Below are 17,271 nucleotides of genomic sequence, written 5' to 3'. Positions count from 1 at the left end.
TAGTGTATATGCAGAACAATACTCATTCTAAAGAAAAAAGTGTTGTTCGTTGGGCACAGTGGCTCAAGCCTTTAATTCCAGTACTCTGGCAGGCTGAGATAGGTGGATCAGCTGAGGTCAGGAGTTTAAGACCAGCCTGGTCAACATGGCAAAACCACGTCTCTACTGAAAATATGAAAATTGGCCAGGCACAGTGGCTCACTGAAATCCCAGCACTTTGGAAGGCCAAAGGGGGTGGATCTCCTGAGGTCAGGAGTTTGAGACCAGCCTGGCCAACATGGCAAAACTCTATCTCTACTAAAAATTTAAAAATTAGCCAGGCGTTGTGGCGGGCACCTGTAGTCCCAGATACTCAGGAGGCTGAGGCAAAAGAATCGATTAAACCTGAGAAGTGGAGGTTGTAGTGAGCCAAGATGGCACAACTGCACTCCAGCCCTAGGCAACAGAGAGAGACTCTGTCTGAAAAACAAAAAAGGAAGCATTGTCAAGACATGAAGAATATTTTGAGACCACAACAGAAGATGGTGAGATCACAGAAAACATATCCAGAATATTATTATCCCTTAATAATAATGATTAATAGCTACCATTAACTGAGTCTCCAGTATAGGCCAGACACTTTATATTTGTTATTTTATTTAACTATCGCAATCTCCCTGTGAGGTAGGGATAATCATACTCATTTTTTAGGTGAGGACACTGAGAATTAGAGAAATTAAATAACTTTCCCCAGTCTCACACAGTTGGCAGATAGTAAAATGAGGCTTAAATCCACATCTAAGTGACTTGAAGCCCCACACCTTACTTACCTTAAGATGCGTTCCTGACCCATGGAAACTGCTTAATATATATTGAGCACATGAATAAATAAAGGACCATGAATAAACAGTGGCTGGAATGGAGCATGTATCTGTTATGTAATGCCCATGTTGGCCTTGATTAGAAGCTCTTAAAAACAAACGAGTAACAAATACATGTTTTGTTTTGCTCCAAAAGGTATAACTGGGACAAATCAGTGGAAATTGCAGACTTCCTGTGGCTTCCTGTACAGGAACCTGGCTTCAAAGAGTCCACTGCCTGAATGACCTTCAATTCTGTGATTCAGATTCTGTGAGTCTGTGTCTCTACAAAGGGATAATAAGGGAAAACATTCCCACAGTGAGAGCTGCCTAGTAAAACAGTGACCTACCCATTTTTGAAGATGTTCCAGGTACATGACCACATGCCAGAAATGTTGAACAAGAAATTATTAAATTGTGTAGTGTAGACGATTGTTTGGAAGATGGCTGCAGTTATTCCCTTCCCTTTACACGTTCTCTTTTGTAAGATGACTCTTAAGCTCCTCCCATTGAGAGGTGGTATTTCCCCACCCCTTGAATCTGTGCTGGCTTTTGACTGGCTTTGCCCAAAAGAATGCAGCAAAAGACATTTCATGCCAGTTCTAACTCTAGGCTTCAAAAGGCCTTGCATAGTTTCAATCTCCTTTTTGAAACCCTGAGGCTACCAAGTGAACAAACTGTAGCTAGACTAGCCTGCTGGAGGATGAGAGGCTACATGGAAGAGAATAGAAATGTCCCAGTGAATAGCTAGCCAACCTCTAGAAGCAGAACAACCTAGCTGCCTTGTAGCTCACCACATATTCATGGGCAAGCTCAGTGGAGACCAGAAGAACCAACCAGTTGACCCATAAACTCAAGGGCAATAAGAAATGGTTGCTGCATGATTCTCATAGGCACCTCCTGACATGAAGGGAAGATAAAAAGACGGCCTGATGTCCCTGTCAGAATAGTTCATGCCACTATCATCTGCCTGTATGTCAGAAGGCCTCCAGGGGCTTTCCTCAATGGACATAGTAACATCCAACATTAATTGGGCATCTTACTACTTGCCAGGCAATAGTCTTAGTGTTTTGCACAAATTAATTCTTAAGCCTCACAACAAGCAGCGAAAAATTGATTATTGTTATGAAACTGATTTCACAGATATAGAAACCATGGCAGAGAACTTAAGGAACTTACCTAAGGTACAGAGTTAGTAAATGCCCAGCCCAGTAATGGAACCCAAAAAGTCTAAAGCCACAGCTCTTGCTATTAGCCACACCACACTGCCTCCTGCTAGCCGTCCTAATGGGAAGTTGTGTGCAGGGACTATACTTGCACTCACAAAACCTAGTAGGTGCATTTCCTTATTATTTTCACCAGGCTTTCTTTACAGAGTCTGGGATGTCACCAAATATCTTGTTCATTTTCCACATTTCTCCCACCTGAAAGTCATTTTCTTACTGCCTATTTCTGCGTAATCTCACTGTTAAGCTTGAAACCTAGAATCTATGATCAGGAGAAATGTTTTAAAAGACTCATTACTGGCCGGGCGCGGTGGCTCACACCTGTAATCCCAGTACTTTGGGAAGCCGAGGCGGGCGGATCACAAGGTCAGGAGATTGAGACCATCCTGGCTAACACGGTGAAACCCCGTCTCTACTAAAAACATGAAAAATTAGCCGGGCGTGGTGACGGGCGCCTGTAGTCCCAGCTACTTGGGAGGCTGAGGCAGGAGAATGGCGTGAACCCGGGAAGTGGAGCTTGCAGTGAGCCAAGATCGCGCCATTGCACTCCAGCTTGGGCGACAGAACAAGATTCTGTCTCAAAAAAAAAAAAAAAAAAGACTCATTACCAAAAACATGGGAGCAAGTAGAAGAAACACTCCTTTTCCAAAAGAGAATTAGTTCTCCAGTATGAGAGTTTCCATTCTATTCACAATTGGAAATGTGTGTAAATCAGGTTTAAGAAACATACGAGACAAGCTTATGCAAAAGTCTTAAGCAGGGAATCAAATGCTAAATAAAATGTTAAAAAAGCAGGTTTAATAATCATGCCTGACATCCAAGATGGGTCAGGTTTTTTTTTTTCTCCTAGATATAGTCTCCCTGAAGCTCAAGATAATTACAAAATGTCTTAAACCCCTGTTTTTCTTATTGAATACAATAGACTGCCAACATTTCAACTACAGTTAAACCAGCCCAACAGGAAAAAAGCCAAGGAATGTGTCTATTCCAACATTTTCTGCAAAGTCTGGTAGTATATAGCTCTCTGTTTTGAGATATCTTAAATGGAAATTCCATTTCCAAAACTGGATGAAACATGACCAAGATATATACACTTTTCTAGAAATTTCTTCTGCCTTATCTAATTTCCCCATTAGAGGAGGCAGTATCATTTATTTCCCTGCCATTGTGGGTTTTTTCTGAGATACCTCTTGGGGCCCTGGTGCAGTTCTCCCCACCCCTAACACACACACACAGAGTACAGCTTAGTAATTGTTAACTTAATTAATGTGGGGCAGTGGGAATCCCCTAGGACCCCCATCTGCACCCCCCGCCTACTGCTAGGGATTTGACCACTGCCTCTAGGCAGAGTAGTGTCAATGCCTGTGTGTCTGCACAGACCTTGCTTTTATTTCACCCACTGTGTAACTAATGTTTTAGGAAACTCTGGTAATTTCAACTTCCTCTTGCCCATGCCTTTTTAAGGCCCAGATAGGAGCCCCCAACTCCTTCCACCCTTTAACCACCAGACTCTCAAAAGCAAGATGTCAGTCTTGTTCTGGGAAGTTTTCATGGAATCCTTCCTGTCCCCTCCTCCCCTCCTCTCTCCTCTTCTCTCCTTTTCAACTGTATTTTTTTTTTGAGAAGCTTTAGGTTCACAGCAAAACAGCAGAAAATACAGAGATTTCCCATATCACCCCCTGCCCTCAAACATGCACAGCCTCCCCGACTATGAACATCCCCCACCAGATGGTACATTTGTTATAATCCATGCACCTACATTGATACATCATTATCACCCGAAGTCTGTAGTTTGTGTTCACTCTTGATGAACACATTCTGTGGGTTTTGACACATGCACAATGACATGCATCTGCCATTAGGTGGGTTTTGACATGCATCTGCCATTAGGTGGGTTTTGACACATGCACAATGACATGCATCTGCCATTAGGTATCTTACAGAGGTATCTTACAGAGTAGTTAGGTATCTTACAGAGGTATCTTACAGAGTAGTTTCACTGCCCCCAAATCCTTTATGCTCTGCTTATTTATTCTTCTTTCCCTCCTAACCCCTGGCAACCACCAAACTTTTTTTTTTTTTTTTTTTTTGAGACAGAGTTTTGCTCTGTTGCCCAGGCTGGAGCGCAATGGCGCAATCTCGGCTCGCCGCAACCTCTGCCTCCCGGGTTCAAGCTATTCTCCTGCCTCAGCCTCCTGAGTAGCTGGGATCACAGGTATGCACCACCACGGCCGGCTAATTTTGTATTTTTAGTAGAGACGGGGTTTCTCAATGTTTGTCAGGCTGGTCTGGAACCCCCAGCCTCAGTCTCAGGTGATCCACCCGCCTTGGCCTCCCAAAGTGCTGGGATTACAGGCGTGAGCCTCCACACCCGGCCCAATCTTTTTACTGTCTGCGTAGTTTCACCTGTGCATAGTTTTCCATATTTTCAGAATGCTACGTAGTTGCAATCATGCTGTAGTATTTTGACTTTTCCGATTAGCTTATATCTCTTAGGAATATATATTTAAGGTTCCTTCATGTCTTTTCATGGCTGGATAGCCCATCTTTCTAGTGCTGAATAGGATTCCATTTTCTGGATGTACCACAGTTTATCCATCCACCTACTGAAGGACATCTTGGTTACCTCCAAGTTTTGACAATTATAAACATAGCTGCTATAAACATCCATGTACAGGTTTTAGTGTCAACATAAATTTTCTACACCTTTGGGTAAATACCAAGGTGTGTAATTGCTGGATCACATGGTGAGAGTATGTCTAGTTTTATACGAAATGACCAAACTGTCTTCCAGAGTGACTACATGATTTTGCATCCCCACCAGCAAAGATTGAGAGTTCCTGTTGCTGTACATTCTTGTCAGCATTTGGTGTTGTCACTGCTTTGGATTTTGACCATTTTAATAACTCTGTATGGTATATCATTGTTGTTTTTACCTTTGTGTATTTATTTCATTTTTGCCTTTTGCTCTTGTGTGTATACTATACTGTGAAATTTTCCTATTTTCCTCCAAAGTGTTTTTATAAAAGTCATGCATGATTGATGTGAAAGAGAGGCAACAGTCTCCTTTCCACATCAGACTCCCACTTATTCCATGCAGCCATAAGGGACCCAAAGTTAATAGTTTCTTATACTTGCTTGGAAATATATATTTTATCTCCCCTCTCTATCTCTGTCCCTCTCATTATATCCCAGTCTCACCCAACTCAAGCCTAGACCTGTCAATTGTGTGTGTGTGTTTATAACTAAAGAAAATTTTATGTAGGAAGACAAACTTTCAGTTTGTCTTATAACTGTAGTAAGGCCACAGAATGGCTTTTACAATCTCAGATGTCTCTAGTTGTTAAACGTCCCATGTAATTCTCTTATTGTCATTTATGTTATGATGAATTTGTTAATCAAATTAAAGACAACATTTATTCTATCCAGAGTTCTTACTAAGATAGAAATGTTTTATTAAGATTCTTGTTTAAATCATCTCTTTCTTTTGAATAATATCTTTAAGATTATAATCCATTCAATTTGAGCAAAAGTATAATCATTTTAGTTAGGGCCATGCTTTAAAATTAAAAATAAAAGTGGTCATCCAAAATTACATTTAAAAAGAGTCAAGACTAACCCATGTTTTTATTGTGAATTAAGTTTTTCATTGGTGGAGTTACTTGGAAGCTGAATCCGCCTTGAGGATAACTCAATTCTACTTTCAGACATGGCAGTGTGGGGGAAAATCCAACCCAGGGAAAGAGGATAATGAAGAGGACCGTTTGATGAAAAGAAATTCCTCATCATTAATGGAGAAGGTGGAGGGCCAGGCCAGGCAACAAGAGAGAAGAGTTTCCTCTTCTCACAAATTCTTCCTTTGGCAGCAAGGATCTCCGGATTGGAGGGAGGAGTGGAGGGACAAAAGCTGGCAGGGTTTACCTGGTTTGAAGATCTCTGCAATAAAGATCTTGCATGTACATGGGCTGCTCAGGGTTCCATCTCCCCGCAAATAAATAAACAAATAAATAGTTTTAAGTTTTGTCAAATTTATGCATACAAAAGTTAACTAGTAATACAAGGTTTATTATTCAAAAAAAATATATGCCAGCAACTTCCTCTTCCACCATTCTCCCTTTCAAAGGAGAAATCAATGAAACTCTTCTAGATGTTATTAACTGCCTCAAAACCCATCTGAATTACCCAACTTCCCTGGTCTCCACTATATTATTTTCCCCCATTCAAGAAGAGTGAATTTTAATTGTGAGGTTCTTAAAGCTTATACAATTTTGAGACTTTTTAAAGAAAAAGAATGTAAGATTCCATAATATCAAATTAGATAGAGCCTTGGAAAGGTCCCTGATGCTTAAGCTTCATTATTAATAGTACATCTGCCTTCAGGTGAAAACATACAAGATCCTTTGTATTAAATTATCCCATTGCTGCCTCTAAACCATCTCCCCGTCCACATACCATGTTGGAAACACCAAATCTCTCAATAATTTTATATTCAAGTAGCTCCCCAAAGCCCACCTCCTCTATAAAATCTGTTCTATTGAACTGAAATATAGTCATATTTCTTTAATTCCACTTTCTCTAAAAATTTAACTCCATGTTTTCCTTCACTTATCAACCTATGATACATACTTATCCCATTGTGCTTATTTTTTGTATTTCTTTTTCCCTAGCTTTATTAAGGTAGAATTGGCAAATAAAAATTGTGTATATTCAAGACATACAATGTGATAATTTGATATACATAAACATTGTGAAATGATGACCACAATCAAGTTAATTAACACATTCATCACCTTACATAGTTACCATTTTGTGGTATGTGTATGTGTGTGTGTGTGTGGTGAGACACTTAAGATCTACTTTCTTAGCAAAGTAGATCTTAGCATCTCGGCTAACTGCAACCTCTGCCTCCCAGGTTCAAGCGATTCTCCTGCCTCAGCCTCCCGAGTAGCTGGGACTACAGGTGCCTGCCACAATGCCTGGCTAATTTTTTGTATTTTTAGTAGAGACAGGGTTTCACCATGTTAGCCAGGATGGCCTCAATCTCCTGACCTCGTGATCCACCCGCCTCGGCCTCCCAAAGTGCTGGGATTACAGGTGTGAGTCACCGCACCTGACCCAGAACTTATTCATCATAAGATGAATTTTTTTCTCCTTTGACGAACATCTTCCCATTTCCCCTATCTCCCACCCCCTAGCCACCACCTTTCTACTTGCTGCTTCTGTGATTTTGACTTTTTTAGATTCCACATATAAGTGAGTTCTTACAGTATTTGTCTTTCTGTGTCTGGCTTATTTCATTATGTCCTCCAGGTTCATCTGTGTTGTTGCAAATGGCAGGATTTCCTTCTTTTATGGCTGAATTATATTTCATTGTATACTTATACCATATTTTTCTTCATCCATTCATCCACCAACAAATGCTTAAGTAGTTTCTATATCTTGGCTATTGTGAATAATGCTACAATGAACATGGACATGCATATATCTTTTCAACATACTGACTTCAGTTCTTTTGGATATATAACCATAAGCATGATTGCTGGATTATACGGTAGTTCTATTTTTAATTTTTTGAGGAACCTCCATACTGTTTTCCATCTGGCATACAGGCATACCTAGGAGATATTTCAGGTTTGGTTCCAGATCACCACTATAAATTTTGCAACAAAGTCAGTCACATAATTATTTGGTTTCCCAGTGCATATTTAGTTTCCCAGTTCACACTATACTGTAGCCTATTAAGTGTGTGACAGCATTATGTCTAAAAAACAATGTAAAATATCTTATTGCTAAAAAATGCTAACAATCATCTGAGCCTTTAGTGAGTCACAATCTTTTCGCTGGTGGAGGGTCTTGCCTTGGTGTTGATGGCTGCTGACTGATCAGGGTGATGGTTGGTGAAGGTTGCAGCAGCTGTAGCAATTTCTTAAAATAAGACAACAATGAACTGTACCTTATTGATTGACTCTTCCTTGCACAAAAGATTTCTCTGAAGTAGATGATGCTGTTTAATATCATTTTACCCACAGAACTTCCTTCAAAATTGGAGTCAATCCTCTTCAACTGTGCTGCTGCTTTATCAACTAAGTTACATAATATTCTAAATCCTTTGCTATCATTTCAACAATATTCACATCTTCACCAGGAGTAGATTCCACTTCAAGAAACCACTTTCTTTGCTCATCTATAAAAAGCAACTCTTTATTCATTAAAGTTTGATCATGGGATGGCAGCAATTCAGTCACATCTTCAGGTTCCACTTTTAATTCTAGTTCTCTTGCAATTTCTACCACATCTGCAGTTTCTTCCACTTGAATTTTGAACACCTCAAAGGTCATCCATGAGGGTTGCAATAAACTTTTTCCAAACTCTCATTCATGGTTTTTTGTTGTTGTTGTTGTTGTTTTGTTTTTTGTTTTTGACAGGGTTTTGCTCTGTTGCCCAGGCTGGAGTGCAGTGGCACAATCTCGGTTCACTGCAGCCTCAACTTCCCAGGCCCAAGCCATCCTCCTGCCTCAGCCACCCAAGTAGCTGGGACTACAAGCATGTGCCACCATGCTTGGCTAATTTTTTGTACTTTTTGCAGAGATGGGGTTTTGCCATGTTGCCCAGGCTGGTCTCGAACTCCTGGGCCCAAGCAATCTGACTACCTCAGCCTCCCAAAGTGCAGGATTACAGACGTGAGCCACTGTGCCCAGCCTCTATGTTGATATTTTGACCTCCCATGAATTATGAATGTTCTTCATAGCATCCAGAATGGTGAATCCTTTCCAGAAGGTTTCAATTTACTTTGCCCAGCTCTATCAGATGAATCACTCTCTCTGGCAGCTATAGCCTTATGAAATTTGTTTCTTAAATAATAAGATTTGAAAGTCAGAATTACTCCTTGATCCATGGGCTGCAGAATAGATGTTGTGCTAGCAGGCATGAAAACATTAATCTCCTTGTATATTTCCATCAGAGCTCTTGGGTGACCAGATGTATTCTCAATGAGCAGTAATATTTTAAAAGAAATCTTTTTTTTTTGAACAATAGGTCTCAAGAGTTGGCTTAAAATACTCAGTAAGCCATGCTGTAAACAGAAGTGCTGTCATCCAAACCTTGTTGTTTCATTTATTGAGCACAGGCAGAGTGGATTAGCATTTTTTTTTTTTTTTTTTTTTTGAGACAGCGTCTTGTTGTTGTCCAGGTTGGAGTGCAGTTGCACAATCTCAGCTCACGACAACCTCCACCTCCAGGTTCAAGTGATTCTCCTGCCTCAGCCTCCCGAGAAGCTGGGACTACAGGCGTGCACCACCATGCTGGGCTAGTTTTTGTATTTTTAGTAGAGATGGGGTTTCATTATATTGGTCAGGCTGGTCTCGAACTCCTGACCTTGTAATCTGACTGCCTCAGACTCCCAGAGTGCTGGGATTACAGGCGTGAGCCACCGTGCCCAGCCTATTTAGCATAATTCTTAAGGGCCTTGGGGTTTTTGGAATGGTAAATAAGAATTGGCTTCATCTTAAAGCCACCAGCTGCATTAGCCTTTAACAAGAGAGTCATTCTATCCTTAAAAGCTTTGAAGCAGGTATTGACATCTTCTCCCTAGCTATGAAAGTCTTAGATGGCATCTTCTTCCAGCATAAGGCTATTTAGTCTGCATTGAAAATCTGTTATTTAGCGTAGCCACCTTCATCAATGATCTTAGATATTCTGGATAATTTACTGCAGTTTCTCCATTAGAACTTGCTGCTTCACCTTTCACTTTTATGTTATGGAGACGGCTTCTTTCCTTAAACCTCATGAACCAACCTCTTCTAGCTCTGCAGCTTCCTCACCTCTTTCTGCCTTCATAGAATTGAAGTGAGTTAGAACCTTGTTCTGGACTAGGCTTTTGCTTAAGGGAAGGTTATGACTGGTTTGATCTTCTATCCAGACCATTCAAACTTTGTCCATATGAGCAATAGGGCTGTTTTGCTTTACTATCATTTGTGTGTTCACTAGAGTAGCACTTTTAATTTCCTTCAATAACTTTTCCTTTGCATCACAACTTTGCTAACTGTTTGGCACAGGAGGCCTACCTCTCAGCCTGTCTCAGCTTTCAATGTGCCTTCTTCACTAAGCTTAATCATTTCCAGCTTTTGACTCAAAGTGAGAGATATGTGACTCTTCCTGTCACTTGAACATTTAGAGGCCACTGTAGGATTATTAATTGGCCTAATTTCAATATTGTTGTGCCTCTGGGAGCAGGGAGGCCCAAGGAGAGGGAGAGAGATGGGGAAAACAGTCGGTTGGTGGAGTAGTCAGAACATACTCAACATTTTTCAAATAAGTTCGCCATCTTCTACGGGCATGGTTCACAGTGCTCCCAAACAATTAAATAGTAATATCAAAGATCACTGATCACAGATCACCATAACAGATATGATAAAAATAAAAAAGTTTGAAATATTGTAAGAATTAAAAAATGTGACACAGAGACGTGAACTGAGCACAGATCACTGGGAAAATGGCACCAATGACTTGCTCCAAGCAGGGTTTCCAGAAATCTTCTGTTTGTAAAAAGCACAGTATCTACAAAGCACAATAAAGCAAAGTGCAATCAAATGAGGTGTTCCTCCACTAATTTACATTCCCACCAGTAGTGTGCCAAGTTTCCCTCTTGTCCATACTCTTGCCAATATTTATCTCATCATGTTGATAATAGCCATCCTAAGAGGTATAAGATGTATCTCATTGTGGTTTTGATTTGCATTTCCCTGATGATTAGTGATGTTGAGCATCTTCCCATACACTTATTAGCTATTTGAATGTTTTACTTGGTAAAACATCTATTCAGGTCTTTTGCCTATTTTTTAGTTATTTGTTCTTTGGTTGGTTTGATTTTGTTTTTTGTTTGTTTGTTTGTTTTGTATTTTTTGCTATTAAGTTGTATGGATTCCTTATATATTTTAGATATTAACTCCTTATCAGATATGTAGTTTGCAAATACTTTTTCCCAATCCATAGGATTGCCTTTCCATTCTATTGATTATTTTCTTTGCTGTGCATATGTAGTTCTACTTAGGAAATTTTGCTTTTGTTGCCTGTGCTTTTGATGTCATATCAAAAAAAATTATTGCCAAGACCAATGTCAAGCAGCTGTCCCCTTATGTTTTCTTCTAGGAGTTTTACAGTGTTGGCTCTTATATTTAAGTCTTTAATCCATTTCAAGTTAATTTTTTTTTACATTGTATAAGAAAAGAGCCCACTTTCATTTTTTGGCATGTGGATATCTAGTTTTTTCAACATCATTTATTGAAGAAACTATCTTTTCCCTATTGTACATTCTTGGTGCCCTTGTCAAAGATTAGCTGATTGTATATATATATAGGCTTATTTCTGGGCTCTCTCTACTGTTCCATTGGTCTGTTTTTATACCAGCATCATACTGGTTTGATTACTGTAGCTTTGTAATACAGTTTGAAATCAGACAGTGTGATGCCTCTAGTTTTGTTCCTCTTTCTCAAGATTGCTTTCACTATGCAGGGTCTTTTGTGGTTCCGTATGACTTCTAGGATTATTTTTTCTATTTCTTTGAAAAATGCCATTGAAATTTTGATATAAATTGCATCAAATCTACAGATTGCTTTGGGTACTATGGACATTTTAACAATATTAATTATTCTAATCCATTTGTTTTTAATGTAATTTTAAAAATCAGAGTTATTAGCAGCCCATGATCCATAATTGGTATAAAGTTGGTTCTGTACATCAAAGAACATTAATTTAGTTATTGTCTAAATTACTGAATTGGGGCAAGAAGCCCTTTTCTAGATGCTACAAGCTTTATAAAGGGAAAATACTATTTCTAATATTCGACTTAACCTGGCTGCTTTGGTTTAAAAAAAAGGATAACATATTAAATATTTAAAATGACCAGATGGTAGGTTTGAATCCACTAAAACCAAACTCAGCAGGGCAAACTCACAGGCACAAAATGTAACTCAAAGCATTAGTAGAGCTGAGGCTGTTTTTCTTTAGCATTATGAATCTCTTTATTTGCAATGACTATACCAGAGCTCTAAAGAGGCAGTCTTATACATCAAACTGTCATTAAAATATGTGGCTCTTTCCTGCAGTGTCATGTTACTACTGCACTGAAAATTTTATTTTTCCAGTAATACCGGAGGTAGTAATTAGGTCTATTATTTCTGGCCAACCATAATAGATACAACCATAATGGACACAACCCAAAGGTTAATTGCTATGCTACAAACACTGCAGCAATTAGCTTTTAGAGTAGGGAGTGACAGGGAATGTATTTCAAGTGAAAGTTAGTTTTTAAATAGAAACTATCCTCTACGTCGTGTGCATAGACTTCCTTAATAAATTAAGTCAGTGCATGATCAAATTCACAATGCTACTTGGAGGGAGTGAAGCCATGGTAGAGCTTTTAAGGGTTAGGGAAAGAAGTATTTGGGAGAGAACTTCATGAGAGAAGGGGTTCATACCACTGGAAGTTCTAACTGCTTCCTCCCAAGTCCCTTTATGCTTCTGTACTCTTCAATGCCTCTGCTCAACCCAGCCTCCTCCAGCTGGGGTCCCTCTACTGCTATTTGTTCCTCAAACTACTAATGTCTCAGCACCAGGTCAGTGGCCACAAGCAGGCCTATCCCCTAGTATGTGTATAGGGACCAGGCAGGAGTACAAAGGAGGATACCATGCTATATGTCTACATAGCTAAAACTCATATATCAAACTAACAAACTGCTACTTGAAATATGTTCTATCCTCCTACTTTGAAAAAACGTACCTTTATAAAGACAGAAATGTTTTTAATGTGTAAAGCTATGTTTTAATGAGTAGGCAAAATATCAAAAATAGATCAATTCAATTATTATTGCACGTGTTTGCATAGTCTGGTGATAGGCTGGAGATGTTCGGGTAAGTAATTAAATAAAAATTTACACAGTTTACAAATTACATATTTACCCCTGTGATATTTACTTTCTTCTCTTCATTTTAGCAAAATCCCTTAATTATATTGTCATAATCAAAATTTTCATAGTCAGTATTCTATGAATACTAATGCCAAATTACATAATTTTCCTGAATTATTGCAGCTCTTGGGATTTTCAACTTGATTTTAACTTGGAGATACTTTGCTCTGCTAAGGCAGTAGCAACTGGAATTATCAATAAAATTCTTAAAGTTATACCTATTTTTTAAAATGAGATATTAAGGTTTGTAGTGTGGCATGTAAGGAGCTTAGCTGTTAATCCGTCCTAACAAAAAGTAGAAAGTTGAACAAACGGAAAATCAACAACTCTTCCTAGATCTAGCAGAGAAGTGGGGACACAGAGCAAGCCGCTGCTTCCAAAGCTGGAGAGACAAACAGGCAGATACAGAGAATCATAATTTATTAGAGCAGCAACCCACCAGCAGAAACCTCCAGGGGCACGAGTACAGGGTAAGAAGACCAGAACTGTAACTGATGAATTGCTAGAGGTTCAGTGTGGTCAAGACTAAGAGTTTAAAACTTCAGGGGGTTAGCTAGGCACGGTGGCTCACACCTGTAATCCCAGCACTCTGGGAGGCCTAGGCAGGCAGATCGCAAGGTTAGGAGACTGAGACTATCCTGACCAGTATGGGGAAACTCTGTCTCTACTAAAAATACAAAAATTAGCTGGGCATGGTGGTGTGCACCTATAATCCCCGCTACTTGGGAGGCTGAGGAAGGAGAATCGTTTGAACCTGGGAGGCGGAGGTTGCAGTGAGTCAAGATTGCACTACTGCACTCCAGCCTGGCAACAGAGCGAGACTCACACACACACATACATACACACACACACACACACACACACACATACAAAAGGGGTAGGGGGCTAGTCTTTGGAGGGCACACCCACACTTTCATAAGTTTTACCTCCAGGAGTTCTTCCAGGTTCTGTCAGTGAAAATCAAAGAAAAATCACCTCCTACATCCAATAGGGAAAGGTTTAAAGTAACCATTTTGAAATATGTCAAAATATTCTGCTCTTTTCAACAAGGCCTGTCCTCAAGAGAAACTACTTTACCAGAGCCTAACCTATTAGTTTTAGCAGAGTCTAATCAAGCTGGTATATGGCAAATATCCAGCCCCCTCTAGACATCCTGTCCCACCCAAGAAGGGGGATAAAAACTAAGAAGCACTTGTGAAGTTCCCAGCCTAGGGACACAGGCTCACTAAGACTGAGACCTAATCACAGGTCTATGGAATGCTTCCCCTCCTCCCACATCTTAACACCACATCACTAAAGCCCATTTATTCCAGTGCCTTTCACCCAGTACATCATGTCCAGCTTTCAACTAAAAATTACACGGCACACTATAGAGCAAAAAACACAGTTTGAAGAGACAAAGCAATCATCAGAACTAGACTCACATATGGCAGAGATATTGGAATTATCAGACCAGGAACTTCAAATAACTGATTAATATATTAAGGGCTGTAAAGGTAAATGTAGACAACTTGAAAGAACAGATGGTTAATGTAAGCAGAAATGAAATTTTTAAGGAAGAATAAATAAGAATTGCTAGAGATATAAAGTTCTATAACAGAAATGAAGAATGCCTTTGATGGATTCATTAATAGGTTGGACATGGTTGAGAAAAGAATCTCTGAGCTTGAGGATACGTCAATGGAAACTTCCAAAATTGAAAAATAAAGAGAAAAAAAGACTTAAAGAAACAATATCCAAGAACTGTGAAACAACTACAAAAATATAACATATGTGTAACAGGAATACCAGAAGGAGAAGAAATAGAGACAGGAACAGAAGAAATATTTGAAGCAACAGTGACTGAAAATTTCCCCAAATTAATGTCAGTCACCAACAATGTTAGACCACCTCTCTAAAATCTCTTCCAGAAGATAGAAACAGAGGGAATACTTCCTAGCAGCATTGCCCTAATACCAGAACCAGACAAAAACATTACTAGCAAAGAAAACTATAAACCAATACATCTCTAGAACAAAGATGTAAAAATCCTCAACAAAATATTAGCTAGTAGAATCCAGCAATGCATAAAAAGAATTGTACAGCATAACCAAGATTTATCCCAGGTATGAAAGGCTTGGTCCAATATTTGAAAATTCATTCATGTAATCTACCATATGAATAGACTCAAGAAGAAAAATCACATGATCACATCAATAGATGCAGAAAATGCATTTGACAAAATCCAACATATTTTCACGATAAAAACTTTCAGCAAACTAGGGACAGAGTGGGGAACTTCCTCATTTGCTAAAGAACATCTACAAAAACCCTAAGGTAACATCATACTTAATGATGTGGAACTTACCTATAGAGGAATAAAAATAAAGAATGACATCCAACTTCTCAGAAACCATGTAGACAAGAAGAGAGGTGGAGTAAAACTGTTGAGAGAAAAAAACTACTAACCTATAATTCTGTACCTTGCAAAATTAGCCTTCAAAAGTAAAAGTCTGTTTCTTCTACTTTTGGTCACCACTGTCCCCTAGCATCAGCCCAGAGGAACAATGCAAAGAGAAAGAGAAGGAAAATGAGGAAAACTATCAGATAGTTATTTACAGATGAAGAAACTAAAGAGGATCTGAATAATTTGCTCAAGTTCATACAGCAAGTAAGTGCTGGAGCTAGGTTTTGAATCCAGGGGTTTTGAACTCCAAAGTTTGTGTTCTTAATCTCGTACCATTGGGATGAAATTTGTACAGTGAAAGACAAGCAACGATATAGATGATTGCCTAAGTATTCCAAATCCATCCTGACAAAAAAATTAATAATTCCAGTTAATCATTGCTCACTATATAATTAAATACAATTAAAAATAAAACAGGCTTTATTTCTGTATAAATCAACTTACTACAATTTTTCCTTCCAAATCATGGAACAAGTATTCACTTGAATTACAAAAGTATCGTTTTCAAATGATACTTTAAAAGTGTCGTTTGTAAATGATACTTTAAAAAGTATCGTTTTAAAATACTTTTAAAAGTATTGTTTTTAAATGATACTTTTAGTGATACCTCACTGCCTGGTAATTACTACTTTTAGCGATACTTCACTGCCTAGTAGTCACTAGAGCCTGATCACAAAAAGATTCATTAAGTTCGTAGAAATTGGAGAGAAAGAGTCTTCCGATGTAGAAACTTAGAAATTTAGGGGGAAATACTCTTCCTATATAGAAATTTACTCTGCAAGACATCAACTATCCAGCTCTTAATGATATTAATATTGCTTCATCACTACCTGTCTCCCAACATCAGTCTTAAGCTTTTGATAAAACTGGGGAGGAATTCCCCTTTCCAAGTTCAAGCCTTTCACCCACAGATTTCAAAACTCTTACTCTGGTTGTTCAGTGTTGTCCTTCTAGGTATGGCAATATGACATTCCTTTTCTGCAACAGGATGATTTATCTGACAAGAATAGCCTCCATTTACAAGTTACTTTGCATTTTTCAAAGTACTTCTACAAGTTCATTTGCTTCTCATACAATTCTGTTTCATAGGAGGGTCTTACAGGATAGGTGTAAACACTTGTAACGAACTTGGCACTATTTGACTTACAGCCAGGGCTCAATTAACGTTAACCATCACTACAACTATTGTCATTCCCATATTGTGAGGAAACTATGTCCCTGAAAGATTAAGGTAATTTATCTAACATCTATGACAGTGTTGGTACCCCAAACTAGGTTGATTTCTACGGCAGTTCAACTTCCTATTAGGGTTTGTATCAATAAAACTGTAGGACCCGCCAGGGCTGGAATCCCACTGCTACCTGAGCATACAGTTGGTGACCAGACTCCCCGAATTAATAAAAGGATTTGTTGTTGTTGTTTTTATAGCAGTTGTCCAGGAAGTATCTCCTTTCGAACTCAGGTCACTGGGCAACTGACTTTACAGAGCAAATTGGCCCCGTTTAAGGATTCTTGGCTCCTGAAATCCGCAAGGAAGTGGGTTCTTTTAGAGGGAGCGCCAAGAGCTTCAAAAAAACCCTTCTAAAGTGAACCCCTCTGGACCCGGATAGTGAGACAGGGCTCAGCCTTGTGCCTCGGGGGCGGTAACAGACGGCAAGGTGGAGGGGGCTTCCCGGGCCCACAGCCGGACCTCGGCACCCCGAGCGCGTTCACCGGGGCCGGGTCCTGGCGGGCCGCGGAGTCAGGCCGGGCGGCGCAGCTCAGGCGGTGCCCGGGCGCAGGGCCAGTCCCACCGC

At 39.4% G+C, this 17,271-nt stretch overlaps 1 protein-coding gene and 1 pseudogene across 1 annotated transcript in view; one reads left to right on the top strand and one right to left on the bottom strand.

Moving 5' to 3' along the window:
* The window catches only part of CTHRC1 (collagen triple helix repeat containing 1), a 403,863-nt gene that overhangs the window by 301,170 nt on the left and 85,422 nt on the right, over window positions 1–17,271 (top strand). The gene's annotated exons all lie outside the window — the stretch shown is intronic.
* Window positions 7,780–10,341, bottom strand: LOC126960652 (tigger transposable element-derived protein 1-like; annotated as a pseudogene).

The sequence above is a fragment of the Macaca thibetana genome, chromosome 8 (genome assembly GCF_024542745.1).
Source record: "Macaca thibetana thibetana isolate TM-01 chromosome 8, ASM2454274v1, whole genome shotgun sequence".
NCBI classification, from domain to species: Eukaryota; Metazoa; Chordata; class Mammalia; order Primates; family Cercopithecidae; genus Macaca; species Macaca thibetana.
This window is presented reverse-complemented; position numbering and strand designations above follow the sequence as displayed.